The sequence below is a fragment of the Eleutherodactylus coqui genome, unplaced genomic scaffold (genome assembly GCF_035609145.1).
Source record: "Eleutherodactylus coqui strain aEleCoq1 unplaced genomic scaffold, aEleCoq1.hap1 HAP1_SCAFFOLD_448, whole genome shotgun sequence".
NCBI classification, from domain to species: Eukaryota; Metazoa; Chordata; class Amphibia; order Anura; family Eleutherodactylidae; genus Eleutherodactylus; species Eleutherodactylus coqui.
The window spans coordinates 30,643-47,953 of NW_027102115.1; the positions used below are offsets into that span (position 1 = coordinate 30,643).

At 56.7% G+C, this 17,311-nt stretch overlaps 83 pseudogenes; all 83 read right to left on the minus strand.

Moving 5' to 3' along the window:
- Positions 1-62: 62 nt before the first annotated feature.
- LOC136597987 (5S ribosomal RNA) lies at positions 63-181 on the minus strand (annotated as a pseudogene).
- An 80-nt stretch (positions 182-261) lies between these two features.
- On the minus strand, positions 262-380 carry LOC136598219 (5S ribosomal RNA; annotated as a pseudogene).
- Positions 381-460: 80 nt separating this feature from the next.
- LOC136598185 (5S ribosomal RNA) lies at positions 461-579 on the minus strand (annotated as a pseudogene).
- Positions 580-659: 80 nt separating this feature from the next.
- LOC136597988 (5S ribosomal RNA) lies at positions 660-778 on the minus strand (annotated as a pseudogene).
- An 80-nt stretch (positions 779-858) lies between these two features.
- Positions 859-977, minus strand: LOC136598155 (5S ribosomal RNA; annotated as a pseudogene).
- An 80-nt stretch (positions 978-1,057) lies between these two features.
- Positions 1,058-1,176, minus strand: LOC136597989 (5S ribosomal RNA; annotated as a pseudogene).
- An 80-nt stretch (positions 1,177-1,256) lies between these two features.
- On the minus strand, positions 1,257-1,375 carry LOC136598314 (5S ribosomal RNA; annotated as a pseudogene).
- Positions 1,376-1,455: 80 nt separating this feature from the next.
- On the minus strand, positions 1,456-1,574 carry LOC136598284 (5S ribosomal RNA; annotated as a pseudogene).
- Positions 1,575-1,654: 80 nt separating this feature from the next.
- Positions 1,655-1,773, minus strand: LOC136598281 (5S ribosomal RNA; annotated as a pseudogene).
- An 80-nt stretch (positions 1,774-1,853) lies between these two features.
- Positions 1,854-1,972, minus strand: LOC136597990 (5S ribosomal RNA; annotated as a pseudogene).
- Positions 1,973-2,052: 80 nt separating this feature from the next.
- LOC136598146 (5S ribosomal RNA) lies at positions 2,053-2,171 on the minus strand (annotated as a pseudogene).
- Positions 2,172-2,251: 80 nt separating this feature from the next.
- Positions 2,252-2,370, minus strand: LOC136597992 (5S ribosomal RNA; annotated as a pseudogene).
- A 279-nt stretch (positions 2,371-2,649) lies between these two features.
- LOC136598288 (5S ribosomal RNA) lies at positions 2,650-2,768 on the minus strand (annotated as a pseudogene).
- Positions 2,769-2,848: 80 nt separating this feature from the next.
- Positions 2,849-2,967, minus strand: LOC136597993 (5S ribosomal RNA; annotated as a pseudogene).
- An 80-nt stretch (positions 2,968-3,047) lies between these two features.
- On the minus strand, positions 3,048-3,166 carry LOC136597994 (5S ribosomal RNA; annotated as a pseudogene).
- Positions 3,167-3,246: 80 nt separating this feature from the next.
- Positions 3,247-3,365, minus strand: LOC136598240 (5S ribosomal RNA; annotated as a pseudogene).
- Positions 3,366-3,445: 80 nt separating this feature from the next.
- On the minus strand, positions 3,446-3,564 carry LOC136597995 (5S ribosomal RNA; annotated as a pseudogene).
- An 80-nt stretch (positions 3,565-3,644) lies between these two features.
- LOC136597996 (5S ribosomal RNA) lies at positions 3,645-3,763 on the minus strand (annotated as a pseudogene).
- An 80-nt stretch (positions 3,764-3,843) lies between these two features.
- LOC136597998 (5S ribosomal RNA) lies at positions 3,844-3,962 on the minus strand (annotated as a pseudogene).
- An 80-nt stretch (positions 3,963-4,042) lies between these two features.
- LOC136597999 (5S ribosomal RNA) lies at positions 4,043-4,161 on the minus strand (annotated as a pseudogene).
- Positions 4,162-4,241: 80 nt separating this feature from the next.
- On the minus strand, positions 4,242-4,360 carry LOC136598172 (5S ribosomal RNA; annotated as a pseudogene).
- Positions 4,361-4,440: 80 nt separating this feature from the next.
- Positions 4,441-4,559, minus strand: LOC136598220 (5S ribosomal RNA; annotated as a pseudogene).
- Positions 4,560-4,639: 80 nt separating this feature from the next.
- Positions 4,640-4,758, minus strand: LOC136598000 (5S ribosomal RNA; annotated as a pseudogene).
- An 80-nt stretch (positions 4,759-4,838) lies between these two features.
- Positions 4,839-4,957, minus strand: LOC136598001 (5S ribosomal RNA; annotated as a pseudogene).
- Positions 4,958-5,037: 80 nt separating this feature from the next.
- On the minus strand, positions 5,038-5,156 carry LOC136598277 (5S ribosomal RNA; annotated as a pseudogene).
- An 80-nt stretch (positions 5,157-5,236) lies between these two features.
- Positions 5,237-5,355, minus strand: LOC136598188 (5S ribosomal RNA; annotated as a pseudogene).
- Positions 5,356-5,435: 80 nt separating this feature from the next.
- Positions 5,436-5,554, minus strand: LOC136598002 (5S ribosomal RNA; annotated as a pseudogene).
- Positions 5,555-5,634: 80 nt separating this feature from the next.
- Positions 5,635-5,753, minus strand: LOC136598186 (5S ribosomal RNA; annotated as a pseudogene).
- An 80-nt stretch (positions 5,754-5,833) lies between these two features.
- Positions 5,834-5,952, minus strand: LOC136598004 (5S ribosomal RNA; annotated as a pseudogene).
- An 80-nt stretch (positions 5,953-6,032) lies between these two features.
- On the minus strand, positions 6,033-6,151 carry LOC136598243 (5S ribosomal RNA; annotated as a pseudogene).
- Positions 6,152-6,228: 77 nt separating this feature from the next.
- LOC136598005 (5S ribosomal RNA) lies at positions 6,229-6,347 on the minus strand (annotated as a pseudogene).
- Positions 6,348-6,427: 80 nt separating this feature from the next.
- LOC136598178 (5S ribosomal RNA) lies at positions 6,428-6,546 on the minus strand (annotated as a pseudogene).
- Positions 6,547-6,626: 80 nt separating this feature from the next.
- Positions 6,627-6,745, minus strand: LOC136598139 (5S ribosomal RNA; annotated as a pseudogene).
- An 80-nt stretch (positions 6,746-6,825) lies between these two features.
- Positions 6,826-6,944, minus strand: LOC136598006 (5S ribosomal RNA; annotated as a pseudogene).
- An 80-nt stretch (positions 6,945-7,024) lies between these two features.
- LOC136598007 (5S ribosomal RNA) lies at positions 7,025-7,143 on the minus strand (annotated as a pseudogene).
- Positions 7,144-7,223: 80 nt separating this feature from the next.
- LOC136598216 (5S ribosomal RNA) lies at positions 7,224-7,342 on the minus strand (annotated as a pseudogene).
- Positions 7,343-7,422: 80 nt separating this feature from the next.
- Positions 7,423-7,541, minus strand: LOC136598009 (5S ribosomal RNA; annotated as a pseudogene).
- An 80-nt stretch (positions 7,542-7,621) lies between these two features.
- On the minus strand, positions 7,622-7,740 carry LOC136598317 (5S ribosomal RNA; annotated as a pseudogene).
- An 80-nt stretch (positions 7,741-7,820) lies between these two features.
- On the minus strand, positions 7,821-7,939 carry LOC136598010 (5S ribosomal RNA; annotated as a pseudogene).
- An 80-nt stretch (positions 7,940-8,019) lies between these two features.
- On the minus strand, positions 8,020-8,138 carry LOC136598141 (5S ribosomal RNA; annotated as a pseudogene).
- Positions 8,139-8,218: 80 nt separating this feature from the next.
- Positions 8,219-8,337, minus strand: LOC136598241 (5S ribosomal RNA; annotated as a pseudogene).
- An 80-nt stretch (positions 8,338-8,417) lies between these two features.
- Positions 8,418-8,536, minus strand: LOC136598011 (5S ribosomal RNA; annotated as a pseudogene).
- An 80-nt stretch (positions 8,537-8,616) lies between these two features.
- Positions 8,617-8,735, minus strand: LOC136598207 (5S ribosomal RNA; annotated as a pseudogene).
- An 80-nt stretch (positions 8,736-8,815) lies between these two features.
- LOC136598012 (5S ribosomal RNA) lies at positions 8,816-8,934 on the minus strand (annotated as a pseudogene).
- An 80-nt stretch (positions 8,935-9,014) lies between these two features.
- Positions 9,015-9,133, minus strand: LOC136598197 (5S ribosomal RNA; annotated as a pseudogene).
- Positions 9,134-9,213: 80 nt separating this feature from the next.
- Positions 9,214-9,331, minus strand: LOC136598131 (5S ribosomal RNA; annotated as a pseudogene).
- An 80-nt stretch (positions 9,332-9,411) lies between these two features.
- On the minus strand, positions 9,412-9,530 carry LOC136598242 (5S ribosomal RNA; annotated as a pseudogene).
- Positions 9,531-9,610: 80 nt separating this feature from the next.
- On the minus strand, positions 9,611-9,729 carry LOC136598152 (5S ribosomal RNA; annotated as a pseudogene).
- An 80-nt stretch (positions 9,730-9,809) lies between these two features.
- Positions 9,810-9,928, minus strand: LOC136598013 (5S ribosomal RNA; annotated as a pseudogene).
- An 80-nt stretch (positions 9,929-10,008) lies between these two features.
- LOC136598014 (5S ribosomal RNA) lies at positions 10,009-10,127 on the minus strand (annotated as a pseudogene).
- Positions 10,128-10,207: 80 nt separating this feature from the next.
- LOC136598315 (5S ribosomal RNA) lies at positions 10,208-10,322 on the minus strand (annotated as a pseudogene).
- Positions 10,323-10,402: 80 nt separating this feature from the next.
- Positions 10,403-10,521, minus strand: LOC136598027 (5S ribosomal RNA; annotated as a pseudogene).
- An 80-nt stretch (positions 10,522-10,601) lies between these two features.
- Positions 10,602-10,720, minus strand: LOC136598158 (5S ribosomal RNA; annotated as a pseudogene).
- Positions 10,721-10,800: 80 nt separating this feature from the next.
- LOC136598016 (5S ribosomal RNA) lies at positions 10,801-10,919 on the minus strand (annotated as a pseudogene).
- Positions 10,920-10,999: 80 nt separating this feature from the next.
- LOC136598017 (5S ribosomal RNA) lies at positions 11,000-11,118 on the minus strand (annotated as a pseudogene).
- An 80-nt stretch (positions 11,119-11,198) lies between these two features.
- On the minus strand, positions 11,199-11,317 carry LOC136598018 (5S ribosomal RNA; annotated as a pseudogene).
- An 80-nt stretch (positions 11,318-11,397) lies between these two features.
- On the minus strand, positions 11,398-11,516 carry LOC136598218 (5S ribosomal RNA; annotated as a pseudogene).
- Positions 11,517-11,596: 80 nt separating this feature from the next.
- Positions 11,597-11,715, minus strand: LOC136598229 (5S ribosomal RNA; annotated as a pseudogene).
- An 80-nt stretch (positions 11,716-11,795) lies between these two features.
- LOC136598174 (5S ribosomal RNA) lies at positions 11,796-11,914 on the minus strand (annotated as a pseudogene).
- An 80-nt stretch (positions 11,915-11,994) lies between these two features.
- LOC136598020 (5S ribosomal RNA) lies at positions 11,995-12,113 on the minus strand (annotated as a pseudogene).
- An 80-nt stretch (positions 12,114-12,193) lies between these two features.
- On the minus strand, positions 12,194-12,312 carry LOC136598189 (5S ribosomal RNA; annotated as a pseudogene).
- An 80-nt stretch (positions 12,313-12,392) lies between these two features.
- Positions 12,393-12,511, minus strand: LOC136598021 (5S ribosomal RNA; annotated as a pseudogene).
- An 80-nt stretch (positions 12,512-12,591) lies between these two features.
- On the minus strand, positions 12,592-12,710 carry LOC136598022 (5S ribosomal RNA; annotated as a pseudogene).
- Positions 12,711-12,790: 80 nt separating this feature from the next.
- LOC136598023 (5S ribosomal RNA) lies at positions 12,791-12,909 on the minus strand (annotated as a pseudogene).
- Positions 12,910-12,989: 80 nt separating this feature from the next.
- Positions 12,990-13,108, minus strand: LOC136598244 (5S ribosomal RNA; annotated as a pseudogene).
- Positions 13,109-13,185: 77 nt separating this feature from the next.
- LOC136598024 (5S ribosomal RNA) lies at positions 13,186-13,304 on the minus strand (annotated as a pseudogene).
- A 279-nt stretch (positions 13,305-13,583) lies between these two features.
- Positions 13,584-13,702, minus strand: LOC136598214 (5S ribosomal RNA; annotated as a pseudogene).
- An 80-nt stretch (positions 13,703-13,782) lies between these two features.
- LOC136598025 (5S ribosomal RNA) lies at positions 13,783-13,901 on the minus strand (annotated as a pseudogene).
- An 80-nt stretch (positions 13,902-13,981) lies between these two features.
- On the minus strand, positions 13,982-14,100 carry LOC136597943 (5S ribosomal RNA; annotated as a pseudogene).
- Positions 14,101-14,180: 80 nt separating this feature from the next.
- On the minus strand, positions 14,181-14,299 carry LOC136598026 (5S ribosomal RNA; annotated as a pseudogene).
- Positions 14,300-14,379: 80 nt separating this feature from the next.
- On the minus strand, positions 14,380-14,498 carry LOC136597955 (5S ribosomal RNA; annotated as a pseudogene).
- Positions 14,499-14,578: 80 nt separating this feature from the next.
- LOC136598028 (5S ribosomal RNA) lies at positions 14,579-14,697 on the minus strand (annotated as a pseudogene).
- A 279-nt stretch (positions 14,698-14,976) lies between these two features.
- On the minus strand, positions 14,977-15,095 carry LOC136598191 (5S ribosomal RNA; annotated as a pseudogene).
- An 80-nt stretch (positions 15,096-15,175) lies between these two features.
- Positions 15,176-15,294, minus strand: LOC136598208 (5S ribosomal RNA; annotated as a pseudogene).
- An 80-nt stretch (positions 15,295-15,374) lies between these two features.
- LOC136598029 (5S ribosomal RNA) lies at positions 15,375-15,493 on the minus strand (annotated as a pseudogene).
- An 80-nt stretch (positions 15,494-15,573) lies between these two features.
- On the minus strand, positions 15,574-15,692 carry LOC136598031 (5S ribosomal RNA; annotated as a pseudogene).
- Positions 15,693-15,772: 80 nt separating this feature from the next.
- On the minus strand, positions 15,773-15,891 carry LOC136598032 (5S ribosomal RNA; annotated as a pseudogene).
- An 80-nt stretch (positions 15,892-15,971) lies between these two features.
- Positions 15,972-16,090, minus strand: LOC136598033 (5S ribosomal RNA; annotated as a pseudogene).
- An 80-nt stretch (positions 16,091-16,170) lies between these two features.
- Positions 16,171-16,289, minus strand: LOC136598035 (5S ribosomal RNA; annotated as a pseudogene).
- An 80-nt stretch (positions 16,290-16,369) lies between these two features.
- LOC136598036 (5S ribosomal RNA) lies at positions 16,370-16,488 on the minus strand (annotated as a pseudogene).
- Positions 16,489-16,568: 80 nt separating this feature from the next.
- On the minus strand, positions 16,569-16,687 carry LOC136598209 (5S ribosomal RNA; annotated as a pseudogene).
- A 280-nt stretch (positions 16,688-16,967) lies between these two features.
- Positions 16,968-17,086, minus strand: LOC136598179 (5S ribosomal RNA; annotated as a pseudogene).
- An 80-nt stretch (positions 17,087-17,166) lies between these two features.
- On the minus strand, positions 17,167-17,285 carry LOC136598037 (5S ribosomal RNA; annotated as a pseudogene).
- Positions 17,286-17,311: the final 26 nt, after the last annotated feature.

Sequence of the window (17,311 nt, forward strand, 5' to 3'; positions counted from 1 at the left end):
ATGGGCTTTCTGCAGTGCGAACGCACCTCCGAAAAGGAAAGAAACCTACTCACGGCCTTAAAAGTCAACGGGACCTGGGATTCCCAGCCGGTCACCCATACTGGTACTTGCCAGGCCTCAAGCTGGCTGGCGGCCGCGATCTGACGAGAGCAGGCACATTCAGCTTAGAATGCCCGTTGACAGCTCCTCCTCCTTTCCTATGGGCTTTCTGCAGTGCGAACGCACCTCCGAAAAGGAAAGAAACCTACTCACGGCCTTAAAAGTCAACGGGACCTGGGATTCCCAGCCAGTCACCCATACTGGTACTTGCCAGGCCTCAAGCTGGCTGGCGGCCGCGATCTGACGAGAGCAGGCACATTCAGCTTAGAATGCCCGTTGACAGCTCCTCCTCCTTTCCTATGGGCTTTCTGCAGTGCGAACGCACCTCCGAAAAGGAAAGAAACCTACTCACGGCCTTAAAAGTCAACGGGACCTGAGATTCCCAGCCGGTCACCCATACTGGTACTTGCCAGGCCTCAAGCTGGCTGGCGGCCGCGATCTGACGAGAGCAGGCACATTCAGCTTAGAATGCCCGTTGACAGCTCCTCCTCCTTTCCTATGGGCTTTCTGCAGTGCGAACGCACCTCCGAAAAGGAAAGAAACCTACTCACGGCCTTAAAAGTCAACGGGACCTGGGATTCCCAGCCGGTCACCCATACTGGTACTTGCCAGGCCTCAAGCTGGCTGGCGGCCGCGATCTGACGAGAGCAGGCACATTCAGCTTAGAATGCCCGTTGACAGCTCCTCCTCCTTTCCTATGGGCTTTCTGCAGTGCGAACGCACCTCCGAAACGGAAAGAAACCTACTCACGGCCTTAAAAGTCAACGGGACCTGGGATTCCCAGCCGGTCACCCATACTGGTACTTGCCAGGCCTCAAGCTGGCTGGCGGCCGCGATCTGACGAGAGCAGGGACATTCAGCTTAGAATGCCCGTTGACAGCTCCTCCTCCTTTCCTATGGGCTTTCTGCAGTGCGAACGCACCTCCGAAAAGGAAAGAAACCTACTCACGGCCTTAAAAGTCAACGGGACCTGGGATTCCCAGCCGGTCACCCATACTGGTACTTGCCAGGCCTCAAGCTGGCTGGCGGCCGCGATCTGACGAGAGCAGGCACATTCAGCTTAGAATGCCCGTTGACAGCTCCTCCTCCTTTCCTATGGGCTTTCTGCAGTGCGAACGCACCTCCGAAAAGGAAAGAAACCTACTCACGGCCTTAAAAGTCAACGGGACCTGGGATTCCCAGCCGGTCACCCATACTGGTACTTGCCAGGCCTCAAGCTGGCTGGCGGCCGCGATCTGACGAGGGCAGGCACATTCAGCTTAGAATGCCCGTTGATAGCTCCTCCTCCTTTCCTATGGGCTTTCTGCAGTGCGAACGCACTTCCGAAAAGGAAAGAAACCTACTCACGGCCTTAAAAGTCAACGGGACCTGGGATTCCCAGCCGGTCACCCATACTGGTACTTGCTAGGCCTCAAGCTGTCTGGCGGCCGCGATCTGACGAGAGCAGGCACATTCAGCTTAGATTGCCCGTTGACAGCTCCTCCTCCTTTCCTATGGGCTTTCTGCAGTGCGAACGCACCTCCGAAAAGGAAAGAAACCTACTCACGGCCTTAAAAGTCAACTGGACCTGGGATTCCCAGCCGGTCACCCATACTGGTACTTGCCAGGCCTCAAGCTGGCTGGCGGCCGCGATCTGACGAGAGCAGGCACATTCAGCTTAGAATGCCCGTTGACAGCTCCTCCTCCTTTCCTATGGGCTTTCTGCAGTGCGAACGCACTTCCGAAAAGGAAAGAAACCTACTCACGGCCTTAAAAGTCAACGGGACCTGGGATTCCCAGCCGGTCACCCATACTGGTACTTGCCAGGCCTCAAGCTGGCTGGCGGCCGCGATCTGACGAGAGCAGGCACATTCAGCTTAGAATGCCCGTTGACAGCTCCTCCTCCTTTCCTATGGGCTTTCTGCAGTGCGAACGCACCTCCGAAAAGGAAAGCAACCTACTCACGGCCTTAAAAGTCAACGGGACCTGGGATTCCCAGCCGGTCACCCATACTGGTACTTGCCAGGCCTCAAGCTGGCTGGCGGCCGCGATCTGACGAGAGCAGGCACATTCAGCTAAGAATGCCCGTTGACAGCTCCTCCTCCTTTCCTATGGGCTTTCTGCAGTGCGAACGCACCTCCGAAAAGGAAAGAAACCTACTCACGGCCTTAAAAGTCAACGGGACCTGGGATTCCCAGCCGGTCACCCATACTGGTACTTGCCAGGCCTCAAGCTGGCTGGCGGCCGCGATCTGACGAGAGCAGGCACATTCAGCTTAGAATGCCCGTTGACAGCTCCTCCTCCTTTCCTATGGGCTTTCTGCAGTGCGAACGCACCTCCGAAACGGAAAGAAACCTACTCACGGCCTTAAAAGTCAATGGGACCTGGGATTCCCAGCCGGTCACCCATACTGGTACTTGCCAGGCCTCAAGCTGGCTGGCGGCCACGATCTGACGAGAGCAGGTACATTCAGTTTAGAATGCCCGTTGACAGCTCCTCCTCCTTTCCTATGGGCTTTCTGCAGTGCGAACGCACCTCCGAAAAGGAAAGCAACCTACTCACGGCCTTAAAAGTCAACGGGACCTCGGATTCCCAGCCGGTCACCCATACTGGTACTTGCCAGGCCTCAAGCTGGCTGGCGGCCGCGATCTGACGAGAGCAGGCACATTCAGCTTAGGATGCCCGTTGACAGCTCCTCCTCCTTTCCTATGGGCTTTCTGCAGTGCGAACGCACCTCCGAAAAGGAAAGAAACCTACTCACGGCCTTAAAAGTCAACGGGACCTGGGATTCCCAGCCGGTCACCCATACTGGTACTTGCCAGGCCTCAAGCTGGCTGGCGGCCGCGATCTGACGAGAGCAGGCACATTCAGCTTAGAATGCCCGTTGACAGCTCCTCCTCCTTTCCTATGGGCTTTCTGCAGTGCGAACGCACCTCCGAAAAGGAAAGCAACCTACTCGCGGCCTTAAAAGTCAACGGGACCTGGGATTCCCAGCCGGTCACCCATACTGGTACTTGCCAGGCCTCAAGCTGGCTGGCGGCCGCGATCTGACGAGAGCAGGCACATTCAGCTTAGAATGCCCGTTGACAGCTCCTCCTCCTTTCCTATGGGCTTTCTGCAGTGCGAACGCACCTCCGAAACGGAAAGAAACCTACTCACGGCCTTAAAAGTCAACGGGACCTGGGATTCCCAGCCAGTCACCCATACTGGTACTTGCCAGGCCTCAAGCTGGCTGGCAGCCGCGATCTGACGAGAGCAGGCACATTCAGCTTAGAATGCCCGTTGACAGCTCCTCCTCCTTTCCTATGGGCTTTCTGCAGTGCGAACGCACCTCCGAAAAGGAAAGAAACCTACTCACGGCCTTAAAAGTCAACGGGACCTGGGATTCCCAGCCGGTCACCCATACTGGTACTTGCCAGGCCTCAAGCTGGCTGGCGGCCGCGATCTGACGAGAGCAGGCACATTCAGCTTAGAATGCCCGTTGACAGCTCCTCCTCCTTTCCTATGGGCTTTCTGCAGTGCGAACGCACCTCCGAAACGGAAAGAAACCTACTCACGGCCTTAAAAGTCAACGGGACCTGGGATTCCCAGCCGGTCACCCATACTGGTACTTGCCAGGCCTCAAGCTGGCTGGCGGCCGCGATCTGACGAGAGCAGGCACATTCAGCTTAGAATGCCCGTTGACAGCTCCTCCTCCTTTCCTATGGGCTTTCTGCAGTGCGAACGCACCTCCGAAAAGGAAAGAAACCTACTCACGGCCTTAAAAGTCAACGGGACCTGGGATTCCCAGCCGGTCACCCATACTGGTACTTGCCAGGCCTCAAGCTGGCTGGCGGCCGCGATCTGACGAGAGCAGGCACATTCAGCTTAGAATGCCCGTTGACAGCTCCTCCTCCTTTCCTATGGGCTTTCTGCAGTGCGAACGCACCTCCGAAAAGGAAAGAAACCTACTCACGGCCTTAAAAGTCAACGGGACCTGGGATTCCCAGCCGGTCACCCATACTGGTACTTGCCAGGCCTCAAGCTGGCTGGCGGCCGCGATCTGACGAGAGCAGGCACATTCAGCTTAGAATGCCCGTTGACAGCTCCTCCTCCTTTCCTATGGGCTTTCTGCAGTGCGAACGCACCTCCGAAAAGGAAAGCAACCTACTCACGGCCTTAAAAGTCAACGGGACCTGGGATTCCCAGCCGGTCACCCATACTGGTACTTGCCAGGCCTCAAGCTGGCTGGCGGCCGCGATCTGACGAGAGCAGGCACATTCAGCTTAGAATGCCCATTGACAGCTCCACCTCCTTTCCTATGGGCTTTCTGCAGTGCGAACGCACCTCCGAAACGGAAAGAAACCTACTCACGGCCTTAAAAGTCAACGGGACCTGGGATTCCCAGCCAGTCACCCATACTGGTACTTGCCAGGCCTCAAGCTGGCTGGCGGCCGCGATCTGACGAGAGCAGGCACATTCAGCTTAGAATGCCCGTTGACAGCTCCTCCTCCTTTCCTATGGGCTTTCTGCAGTGCGAACGCACCTCCGAAAAGGAAAGAAACCTACTCACGGCCTTAAAAGTCAACGGGACCTGGGATTCCCAGCCGGTCACCCATACTGGTACTTGCCAGGCCTCAAGCTGGCTGGCGGCCGCGATCTGACGAGAGCAGGCACATTCAGCTTAGAATGCCCGTTGACAGCTCCTCCTCCTTTCCTATGGGCTTTCTGCAGTGCGAACGCACCTCCGAAACGGAAAGAAACCTACTCACGGCCTTAAAAGTCAACGGGACCTGGGATTCCCAGCCGGTCACCCATACTGGTACTTGCCAGGCCTCAAGCTGGCTGGCGGCCGCGATCTGACGAGAGCAGGCACATTCAGCTTAGAATGCCCGTTGACAGCTCCTCCTCCTTTCCTATGGGCTTTCTGCAGTGCGAACGCACCTCCGAAAAGGAAAGCAACCTACTCACGGCCTTAAAAGTCAACGGGACCTCGGATTCCCAGCCGGTCACCCATACTGGTACTTGCCAGGCCTCAAGCTGGCTGGCGGCCGCGATCTGACGAGAGCAGGCACATTCAGCTTAGAATGCCCGTTGACAGCTCCTCCTCCTTTCCTATGGGCTTTCTGCAGTGCGAACGCACCTCCGAAACGGAAAGAAACCTACTCACGGCCTTAAAAGTCAATGGGACCTGGGATTCCCAGCCGGTCACCCATACTGGTACTTGCCAGGCCTCAAGCTGGCTGGCGGCCGCGATCTGACGAGAGCAGGTACATTCAGCTTAGAATGCCCGTTGACAGCTCCTCCTCCTTTCCTATGGGCTTTCTGCAGTGCGAACGCACCTCCGAAAAGGAAAGCAACCTACTCACGGCCTTAAAAGTCAACGGGACCTGGGATTCCCAGCCGGTCACCCATACTGGTACTTGCCAGGCCTCAAGCTGGCTGGCGGCCGCGATCTGACGAGAGCAGGCACATTCAGCTTAGAATGCCCGTTGACAGCTCCTCCTCCTTTCCTATGGGCTTTCTGCAGTGCGAACGCACCTCCGAAAAGGAAAGCAACCTACTCACGGCCTTAAAAGTCAACGGGACCTGGGATTCCCAGCCGGTCACCCATACTGGTACTTGCCAGGCCTCAAACTGGCTGGCGGCCGCGATCTGACGAGAGCAGGCACATTCAGCTTAGAATGCCCGTTGACAGCTCCTCCTCCTTTCCTATGGGCTTTCTGCAGTGCGAACGCACCTCCGAAACGGAAAGAAACCTACTCACGGCCTTAAAAGTCAACGGGACCTGGGATTCCCAGCCGGTCACCCATACTGGTACTTGCCAGGCCTCAAGCTGGCTGGCGGCCGCGATCTGACGAGAGCAGGCACATTCAGCTTAGAATGCCCGTTGACAGCTCCTCCTCCTTTCCTATGGGCTTTCTGCAGTGCGAACGCACCTCCGAAAAGGAAAGAAACCTACTCACGGCCTTAAAAGTCAACGGGACCTGGGATTTCCAGCCGGTCACCCATACTGGTACTTGCCAGGCCTCAAGCTGGCTGGCGGCCGCGATCTGACGAGAGCAGGCACATTCAGCTTAGAATGCCCGTTGACAGCTCCTCCTTTCCTATGGGCTTTCTGCAGTGCGAACGCACTTCCGAAAAGGAAAGAAACCTACTCACGGCCTTAAAAGTCAACGGGACCTGGGATTCCCAGCCGGTCACCCATACTGGTACTTGCCAGGCCTCAAGCTGGCTGGCGGCCGCGATCTGACGAGAGCAGGCACATTCAGCTTAGAATGCCCGTTGACAGCTCCTCCTCCTTTCCTATGGGCTTTCTGCAGTGTGAACGCACCTCCGAAAAGGAAAGAAACCTACTCACGGCCTTAAAAGTCAACGGGACCTGGGATTCCCAGCCGGTCACCCATACTGGTACTTGCCAGGCCTCTAGCTGGCTGGCGGCCGCGATCTGACGAGAGCAGGCACATTCAGCTTAGAATGCCCGTTGACAGCTCCTCCTCCTTTCCTATGGGCTTTCTGCAGTGTGAACGCACCTCCGAAAAGGAAAGCAACCTACTCACGGCCTTAAAAGTCAACAGGACCTGGGATTCCCAGCCGGTCACCCATACTGGTACTTGCCAGGCCTCAAGCTGGCTGGCGGCCGCGATCTGACGAGAGCAGGCACATTCAGCTTAGAATGCCCGTTGACAGCTCCTCCTCCTTTCCTATGGGCTTTCTGCAGTGCGAACGCACCTCCGAAACGGAAAGAAACCTACTCACGGCCTTAAAAGTCAACGGGACCTGGGATTCCCAGCCGGTCACCCATACTGGTACTTGCCAGGCCTCAAGCTGGCTGGCGGCCGCGATCTGACGAGAGCAGGCACATTCAGCTTAGAATGCCCGTTGACAGCTCCTCCTCCTTTCCTATGGGCTTTCTGCAGTGCGAATGCACCTCCGAAAAGGAAAGAAACCTACTCACGGCCTTAAAAGTCAACGGGACCTGGGATTCCCAGCCGGTCACCCATACTGGTACTTGCCAGGCCTCAAGCTGGCTGGCGGCCGCGATCTGACGAGAGCAGGCACATTCAGCTTAGAATGCCCGTTGACAGCTCCACCTCCTTTCCTATGGGCTTTCTGCAGTGCGAACGCACCTCCGAAACGGAAAGAAACCTACTCACGGCCTTAAAAGTCAACCGGACCTGGGATTCCCAGCCGGTCACCCATACTGGTACTTGCCAGGCCTCAAGCTGGCTGGCGGCCGCGATCTGACGAGAGCAGGTACATTCAGCTTAGAATGCCCGTTGACAGCTCCTCCTCCTTTCCTATGGGCTTTCTGCAGTGCGAACGCACCTCCGAAAAGGAAAGAAACCTACTCACGGCCTTAAAAGTCAACGGGACCTGGGATTCCCAGCCGGTCACCCATACTGGTACTTGCCAGGCCTCAAGCTGGCTGGCGGCCGCGATCTGACGAGAGCAGGCACATTCAGCTTAGAATGCCCGTTGACAGCTCCTCCTCCTTTCCTATGGGCTTTCTGCAGTGCGAACGCACCTCCGAAAAGGAAAGAAACCTACTCACGGCCTTAAAAGTCAACGGGACCTGGGATTCCCAGCCGGTCACCCATACTGGTACTTGCCAGGCCTCAAGCTGGCTGGCGGCCGTGATCTGACGAGAGCAGGCACATTCAGCATAGAATGCCCGTTGACAGCTCCTCCTCCTTTCCTATGGGCTTTCTGCAGTGCGAACGCACCTCCGAAACGGAAAGAAACCTACTCACGGCCTTAAAAGTCAACGGGACCTGGGATTCCCAGCCGGTCACCCATACTGGTACTTGCCAGGCCTCAAGCTGGCTGGCGGCCGCGATCTGACGAGAGCAGGCACATTCAGCTTAGAATGCCCGTTGACAGCTCCTCCTCCTTTCCTATGGGCTTTCTGCAGTGCGAACGCACCTCCGAAAAGGAAAGAAACCTACTCACGGCCTTAAAAGTCAACAGGACCTGGGATTCCCAGCCGGTCACCCATACTGGTACTTGCCAGGCCTCAAGCTGGCTGGCGGCCGCGATCTGACGAGAGCAGGCACATTCAGCTTAGAATGCCCGTTGACGGCTCCTCCTCCTTTCCTATGGGCTTTCTGCAGTGCGAACGCACCTCCGAAAAGGAAAGCAGCCTACTCACGGCCTTAAAAGTCAACGGGACCTGGGATTCCCAGCCGGTCACCCATACTGGTACTTGCCAGGCCTCAAGCTGGCTGGCGGCCGCGATCTGACGAGAGCAGGCACATTCATCTTAGAATGCCCGTTGACAGCTCCTCCTCCTTTCCTATGGGCTTTCTGCAGTGCGAACGCACCTCCGAAACGGAAAGAAACCTACTCACGGCCTTAAAAGTCAACGGGACCTGGGATTCCCAGCCGGTCACCCATACTGGTACTTGCCAGGCCTCAAGCTGGCTGGCGGCCGCGATCTGACGAGAGCAGGCACATTCAGCTTAGAATGCCCGTTGACAGCTCCTCCTCCTTTCCTATGGGCTTTCTGCAGTGCGAACGCACCTCCGAAAAGGAAAGAAACCTACTCACGGCCTTAAAAGTCAACGGGACCTGGGATTCCCAGCCGGTCACCCATACTGGTACTTGCCAGGCCTCAAGCTGGCTGGCGGCCGCGATCTGACGAGAGCAGGCACATTCAGCTTAGAATGCCCGTTGATAGCTCCTCCTCCTTTCCTATGGGCTTTCTGCAGTGCGAACGCACTTCTGAAAAGGAAAGAAACCTACTCACGGCCTTAAAAGTCAACGGGACCTGGGATTCCCAGCCGGTCACCCATACTGGTACTTGCCAGGCCTCAAGCTGGCTGGCGGCCGCGATCTGACGAGAGCAGGCACATTCAGCTTAGAATGCCCGTTGACAGCTCCTCCTCCTTTCCTATGGGCTTTCTGCAGTGCGAACGCACCTCCGAAAAGGAAAGAAACCTACTCACGGCCTTAAAAGTCAACGGGACCTGGGATTCCCAGCCGGTCACCCATACTGGTACTTGACAGGCCTCAAGCTGGCTGGCGGCCGCGATCTGACGAGAGCAGGCACATTCAGCTTAGAATGCCCGTTGACAGCTCCTCCTCCTTTCCTATGGGCTTTCTGCAGTGCGAACGCACTTCCGAAAAGGAAAGAAACCTACTCACGGCCTTAAAAGTCAACGGGACCTGGATTCCCAGCCGGTCACCCATACTGGTACTTGCCAGGCCTCAAGCTGGCTGGCGGCCGCGATCTGACGAGAGCAGGCACATTCAGCTTAGAATGCCCGTTGACAGCTCCTCCTCCTTTCCTATGGGCTTTCTGCAGTGCGAACGCACCTCCGAAAAGGAAAGCAACCTACTCACGGCCTTAAAACTCAACGGGACCTGGGATTCCCAGCCGGTCACCCATACTGGTACTTGCCAGGCCTCAAGCTGGCTGGCGGCCGCGATCTGACGAGAGCAGGCACATTCAGCTTAGAATGCCCGTTGACAGCTCCTCCTCCTTTCCTATGGGCTTTCTGCAGTGCGAACGCACCTCCGAAAAGGAAAGAAACCTACTCACGGCCTTAAAAGTCAACGGGACCTGGGATTCCCAGCCGGTCACCCATACTGGTACTTGCCAGGCCTCAAGCTGGCTGGCGCCCGCGATCTGACGAGAGCAGGCACATTCAGCTTAGAATGCCCGTTGACAGCTCCTCCTCCTTTCCTATGGGCTTTCTGCAGTGCGAACGCACCTCCGAAAAGGAAAGAAACCTACTCACGGCCTTAAAAGTCAACGGGACCTGGGATTCCCAGCCGGTCACCCATACTGGTACTTGCCAGGCCTCAAGCTGGCTGGCGGCCGCGATCTGACGAGAGCAGGCACATTCAGCTTAGAATGCCCGTTGACAGCTCCTCCTCCTTTCCTATGGGCTTTCTGCAGTGCGAACGCACCTCCGAAACGGAAAGAAACCTACTCACGGCCTTAAAAGTCAACGGGACCTGGGATTCCCAGCCGGTCACCCATACTGGTACTTGCCAGGCCTCAAGCTGGCTGGCGGCCGCGATCTGACGAGAGCAGGCACATTCAGCTTAGAATGCCCGTTGACAGCTCCTCCTCCTTTCCTATGGGCTTTCTGCAGTGCGAACGCACCTCCGAAAAGGAAAGAAACCTACTCACGGCCTTAAAAGTCAACGGGACCTGGGATTCCCAGCCGGTCACCCATACTGGTACTTGCCAGGCCTCAGGCTGGCGGCCGCGATCTGACGAGAGCAGGCACATTCAGCTTAGAATGCCCGTTGACAGCTCCTCCTCCTTTGCTATGGGCTTTCTGCAGTGCGAACGCACCTCCGAAACGGAAAGGAACCTACTCACGGCCTTAAAAGTCAACGGGACCTGGGATTCCCAGCCGGTCACCCATACTGGTACTTGCCAGGCCTCAAGCTGCCTGGCGGGTGCGATCTGACGAGAGCAGGCACATTCAGCTTAGAATGCCCGTTGACAGCTCCTCCTCCTTTCCTATGGGCTTTCTGCAGTGCGAACGCACCTCCGAAAAGGAAAGAAACCTACTCACGGCCTTAAAAGTCAACGGGACCTGGGATTCCCAGCCGGTCACCCATACTGGTACTTGCCAGGCCTCAAGCTGGCTGGCGGCCGCGATCTGACGAGAGCAGGCACAATCAGCTTAGAATGCCCGTTGACAGCTCCTCCTCCTTTCCTATGGGCTTTCTGCAGTGCGAACGCACCTCCGAAACGGAAAGAAACCTACTCACGGCCTTAAAAGTCAACGGGACCTGGGATTCCCAGCCGGTCACCCATACTGGTACTTGCCAGGCCTCAAGCTGGCTGGCGGCCGCGATCTGACGAGAGCAGGCACATTCAGCTTAGAATGCCCGTTGACAGCTCCTCCTCCTTTCCTATGGGCTTTCTGCAGTGCGAACGCACCTCCGAAAAGGAAAGAAACCTACTCACGGCCTTAAAAGTCAACGGGACCTGGGATTCCCAGCCGGTCACCCATACTGGTACTTGCCAGGCCTCAAGCTGGCTGGCGGCCGCGATCTGACGAGAGCAGGCACATTCAGCTTAGAATGCCCGTTGACAGCTCCTCCTCCTTTCCTATGGGCTTTCTGCAGTGCGAACGCACCTCCGAAAAGGAAAGAAACCTACTCACGGCCTTAAAAGTCAACGGGACCTGGGATTCCCAGCCGGTCACCCATACTGGTACTTGCCAGGCCTCAAGCTGGCTGGCGGCCGCGATCTGACGAGAGCAGGCACATTCAGCTTAGAATGCCCGTTGACAGCTCCTCCTCCTTTCCTATGGGCTTTCTGCAGTGCGAACGCACCTCCGAAAAGGAAAGAAACCTACTCACGGCCTTAAAAGTCAACGGGACCTGGGATTCCCAGCCGGTCACCCATACTGGTACTTGCCAGGCCTCAAGCTGGCTGGCGGCTGCGATCTGACGAGAGCAGGCACATTCAGATTAGAATGCCCGTTAACAGCTCCTCCTCCTTTCCTATGGGCTTTCTGCAGTGCGAACGCACCTCCGAAAAGGAAAGAAACCTACTCACGGCCTTAAAAGTCAACGGGACCTGGGATTCCCAGCCGGTCACCCATACTGGTACTTGCCAGGCCTCAAGCTGGCTGGCGGCCACGATCTGACGAGAGCAGGCACATTCAGCTTAGAATGCCCGTTGACAGCTTCTCCTCCTTTCCTATGGGCTTTCTGCAGTGCGAACGCACCTCCGAAAAGGAAAGAAACCTACTCACGGCCTTAAAAGTCAACGGGACCTGGGATTCCCAGCCGGTCACCCATACTGGTACTTGCCAGGCCTCAAGCTGGCTGGCGGCCGCGATCTGACGAGAGCAGGCACATTCAGCTTAGAATGCCCATTGACAGCTCCTCCTCCTTTCCTATGGGCTTTCTGCAGTGCGAACTAACCTCCGAAAAGGAAAGAAACCTACTCACGGCCTTAAAAGTCAACGGGACCTGGGATTCCCAGCCGGTCACCCATACTGGTACTTGCCAGGCCTCAAGCTGGCTGGCGGCCGCGATCTGACGAGAGCAGGCACATTCAGCTTAGAATGCCCGTTGACAGCTCCTCCTCCTTTCCTATGGGCTTTCTGCAGTGCGAACGCACCTCCGAAACGGAAAGAAACCTACTCACGGCCTTAAAAGTCAATGGGACCTGGGATTCCCAGCCGGTCACCCATACTGGTACTTGCCAGGCCTCAAGCTGGCTGGCGGCCGCGATCTGACGAGAGCAGGTACATTCAGCTTAGAATGCCCGTTGACAGCTCCTCCTCCTTTCCTATGGGCTTTCTGCAGTGCGAACGCACCTCCGAAAAGGAAAGCAACCTACTCACGGCCTTAAAAGTCAACGGGACCTGGGATTCCCAGCCGGTCACCCATACTGGTACTTGCCAGGCCTCAAGCTGGCTGGCGGCCGCGATCTGACGAGAGCAGGCACATTCAGCTTAGAATGCCCGTTGACAGCTCCTCCTCCTTTCCTATGGGCTTTCTGCAGTGCGAACGCACCTCCGAAAAGGAAAGCAACCTACTCACGGCCTTAAAAGTCAACGGGACCTGGGATTCCCAGCCGGTCACCCATACTGGTACTTGCCAGGCCTCAAGCTGGCTGGCGGCCGCGATCTGACGAGAGCAGGCACATTCAGCTTAGAATGCCCGTTGACAGCTCCTCCTCCTTTCCTATGGGCTTTCTGCAGTGCGAACGCACCTCCGAAACGGAAAGAAACCTACTCACGGCCTTAAAAGTCAACGGGACCTGGGATTCCCAGCCGGTCACCCATACTGGTACTTGCCAGGCCTCAAGCTGGCTGGCGGCCGCGATCTGACGAGAGCAGGCACATTCAGCTTAGAATGCCCGTTGACAGCTCCTCCTCCTTTCCTATGGGCTTTCTGCAGTGCGAACGCACCTCCGAAAAGGAAAGAAACCTACTCACGGCCTTAAAAGTCAACGGGACCTGGGATTTCCAGCCGGTCACCCATACTGGTACTTGCCAGGCCTCAAGCTGGCTGGCGGCCGCGATCTGACGAGAGCAGGCACATTCAGCTTAGAATGCCCGTTGACAGCTCCTCCTTTCCTATGGGCTTTCTGCAGTGCGAACGCACTTCCGAAAAGGAAAGAAACCTACTCACGGCCTTAAAAGTCAACGGGACCTGGGATTCCCAGCCGGTCACCCATACTGGTACTTGCCAGGCCTCAAGCTGGCTGGCGGCCGCGATCTGACGAGAGCAGGCACATTCAGCTTAGAATGCCCGTTGACAGCTCCTCCTCCTTTCCTATGGGCTTTCTGCAGTGTGAACGCACCTCCGAAAAGGAAAGAAACCTACTCACGGCCTTAAAAGTCAACGGGACCTGGGATTCCCAGCCGGTCACCCATACTGGTACTTGCTAGGCCTCTAGCTGGCTGGCGGCCGCGATCTGACGAGAGCAGGCACATTCAGCTTAGAATGCCTGTTGACAGCTCCTCCTCCTTTCCTATGGGCTTTCTGCAGTGCGAACGCACCTCCGAAAAGGAAAGCAACCTACTCACGGCCTTAAAAGTCAACAAGACCTGGGATTCCCAGCCGGTCACCCATACTGGTACTTGCCAGGCCTCAAGCTGGCTGGCGGCCGCGATCTGACGAGAGCAGGCACATTCAGCTTAGAATGCCCGTTGACAGCTCCTCGTCCTTTCCTATGGGCTTTCTGCAGTGCGAACGCACCTCCGAAAAGGAAAGAAACCTACTCACGGCCTTAAAAGTCAACGGGACCTGGGATTCCCAGCCGGTCACCCATACTGGTACTTGCCAGGCCTCAAGCTGGCTGGCGGCCGCGATCTGACGAGAGCAGGCACATTCAGCTTAGAATGCCCGTTGACAGCTCCTCCTCCTTTCCTATGGGCTTTCTGCAGTGCGAACGCACCTCCGAAACGGAAAGAAACCTACTCACGGCCTTAAAAGTCAACGGGACCTGGGATTCCCAGCCGGTCACCCATACTGGTACTTGCCAGGCCTCAAGCTGGCTGGCGGCCGCGATCTGACGAGAGCAGGTACATTCAGCTTAGAATGCCCGTTGACAGCTCCTCCTCCTTTCCTATGGGCTTTCTGCAGTGCGAACGCACCTCCGAAAAGGAAAGAAACCTACTCACGGCCTTAAAAGTCAACGGGACCTGGGATTCCCAGCCGGTCACCCATACTGGTACTTGCCAGGCCTCAAGCTGGCTGGCGGCCGCGATCTGACGAGAGCAGGCACATTCAGCTTAGAATGCCCGTTGACAGCTCCTCCTCCTTTCCTATGGGCTTTCTGCAATGCGAACGCACCTCCGAAACGGAAAGAAACCTACTCACGGCCTTAAAAGTCAACGGGACCTGGGATTCCCAGCCGGTCACCCATACTGGTACTTGCCAGGCCTCAAGCTGGCTGGCGGCCGCGATCTGACGAGAGCAGGTACATTCAGCTTAGAATGCCCGTTGACAGCTCCTCCTCCTTTCCTATTGGCTTTCTGCAGTGCGAACGCACCTCCGAAAAGGAAAGCAACCTACTCACGGCCTTAAAAGTCAACGGGACCTGGGATTCCCAGCCGGTCACCCATACTGGTACTTGCCAGGCCTCAAGCTGGCTGGCGGCCGCGATCTGACGAGAGCAGGCACATTCAGCTTAGAATGCCCGTTGACAGCTCCTCCTCCTTTCCTATGGGCTTTCTGCAGTGCGAACGCACCTCCGAAAAGGAAAGCAGCCTACTCACGGCCTTAAAAGTCAACGGGACCTGGGATTCCCAGCCGGTCACCCATACTGGTACTTGCCAGGCCTCAAGCTGGCTGGCGGCCGCGATCTGACGAGAGCAGGCACATTCATCTTAGAATGCCGGTTGACAGCTCCTCCTCCTTTCCTATGGGCTTTCTGCAGTGCGAACGCACCTCCGAAACGGAAAGAAACCTACTCACGGCCTTAAAAGTCAACGAGACCTGGGATTCCCAGCCGGTCACCCATACTGGTACTTGCCAGGCCTCAAGCTGGCTGGCGGCCGCGATCTGACGAGAGCAGGCACATTCAGCTTAGAATGCCCGTTGACAGCTCCTCCTCCTTTCCTATGGGCTTTCTGCAGTGCGAACGCACCTCCGAAAAGGAAAGAAACCTACTCACGGCCTTAAAAGTCAACGGGACCTGGGATTCCCAGCCGGTCACCCATACTGGTACTTGCCAGGCCTCAAGCTGGCTGGCGGCCGCGATCTGACGAGAGCAGGCACATTCAGCTTAGAATGCCCGTTGATAGCTCCTCCTCCTTTCCTATGGGCTTTCTGCAGTGCGAACGCACTTCCGAAAAGGAAAGAAACCTACTCACGGCCTTAAAAGTCAACGGGACCTGGGATTCCCAGCCGGTCACCCATACTGGTACTTGCCAGGCCTCAAGCTGGCTGGCGGCCGCGATCTGACGAGAGCAGGCACATTCAGCTTAGAATGCCCGTTGACAGCTCCTCCTCCTTTCCTATGGGCTTTCTGCAGTGCGAACGCACCTCCGAAAAGGAAAGAAACCTACTCACGGCCTTAAAAGTCAACGGGACCTGGGATTCCCAGCCGGTCACCCATACTGGTACTTGCCAGGCCTCAAGCTGGCTGGCGGCCGCGATCTGACGAGAGCAGGCACATTCAGCTTAGAATGCCCGTTGACAGCTCCTCCTCCTTTCCTATGGGCTTTCTGCAGTGCGAACGCACTTCCGAAAAGGAAAGAAACCTACTCACGGCCTTAAAAGTCAACGGGACCTGGGATTCCCAGCCGGTCACCCATACTGGTACTTGCCAGGCCTCAAGCTGGCTGGCGGCCGCGATCTGACGAGAGCAGGCACATTCAGCTTAGAATGCCCGTTGACAGCTCCTCCTCCTTTCCTATGGGCTTTCTGCAGTGCGAACGCACCTCCGAAAAGGAAAGCAACCTACTCACGGCCTTAAAAGTCAACGGGACCTGGGATTCCCAGCCGGTCACCCATACTGGTACTTGCCAGGCCTCAAGCTGGCTGGCGGCCGCGATCTGACGAGAGCAGGCACATTCAGCTTAGAATGCCCGTTGACAGCTCCTCCTCCTTTCCTATGGGCTTTCTGCAGTGCGAACGCACCTCCGAAAAGGAAAGAAACCTACTCACGGCCTTAAAAGTCAACGGGACCTGGGATTCCCAGCCGGTCACCCATACTGGTACTTGCCAGGCCTCAAGCTGGCTGGCGGCCGCGATCTGACGAGAGCAGGCACATTCAGCTTAGAATGCCCGTTGACAGCTCCTCCTCCTTTCCTATGGGCTTTCTGCAATGCGAACGCACCTCCGAAACGGAAAGAAACCTACTCACGGCCTTAAAAGTCAACGGGACCTGGGATTCCCAGCCGGTCACCCATACTGGTACTTGCCAGGCCTCAAGCTGGCTGGCGGCCGCGATCTGACGAGAGCAGGCACATTCAGCTTAGAATGCCCGTTGACAGCTCCTCCTCCTTTCCTATGGGCTTTCTGCAGTGCGAACGCACCTCCGAAAAGGAAAGAAACCTACTCACGGCCTTAAAAGTCAACGGGACCTGGGATTCCCAGCCGGTCACCCATACTGGTACTTGCCAGGCCTCAAGCTGGCTGGCGGCCGCGATCTGACGAGAGCAGGCACATTCAGCTTAGAATGCCCGTTGATAGCTCCTCCTCCTTTCCTATGGGCTTTCTGCAGTGCGAACGCACTTCCGAAAAGGAAAGAAACCTACTCACGGCCTTAAAAGTCAACGGGACCTGGGATTCCCAGCCGGTCACCCATATCTGGTACTTGCCAGGCCTCAAGCTGGCTGGCGGCCGCGATCTGACGAGAGCAGGCACATTCAGCTTAGAATGCCCATTGACAGCTCCTCCTCCTTTCCTATGGGCTTTCTGCAGTGTGAACGCACCTCCGAAAAGGAAAGAAACCTACTCACGGCCTTAAAAGTCAACGGGACCTGGGATTCCCAGCCGGTCACCCATACTGGTACTTGCCAGGCCTCTAGCTGGCTGGCGGCCGCGATCTGACGAGAGCAGGCACATTCAGCTTAGAATGCCCGTTGACAGCTCCTCCTCCTTTCCTATGGGCTTTCTGCAGTGCGAACGCACCTCCGAAAAGGAAAGCAACCTACTCACGGCCTTAAAAGTCAACGGGACCTGGGATTCCCAGCCGGTCACCCATACTGGTACTTGCCAGGCCTCAAGCTGGCTGGCGGCCGCGATCTGACGAGAGCAGGCACATTCAGCTTAGAATGCCCGTTGACAGCTCCTCCTCCTTTCCTATGGGCTT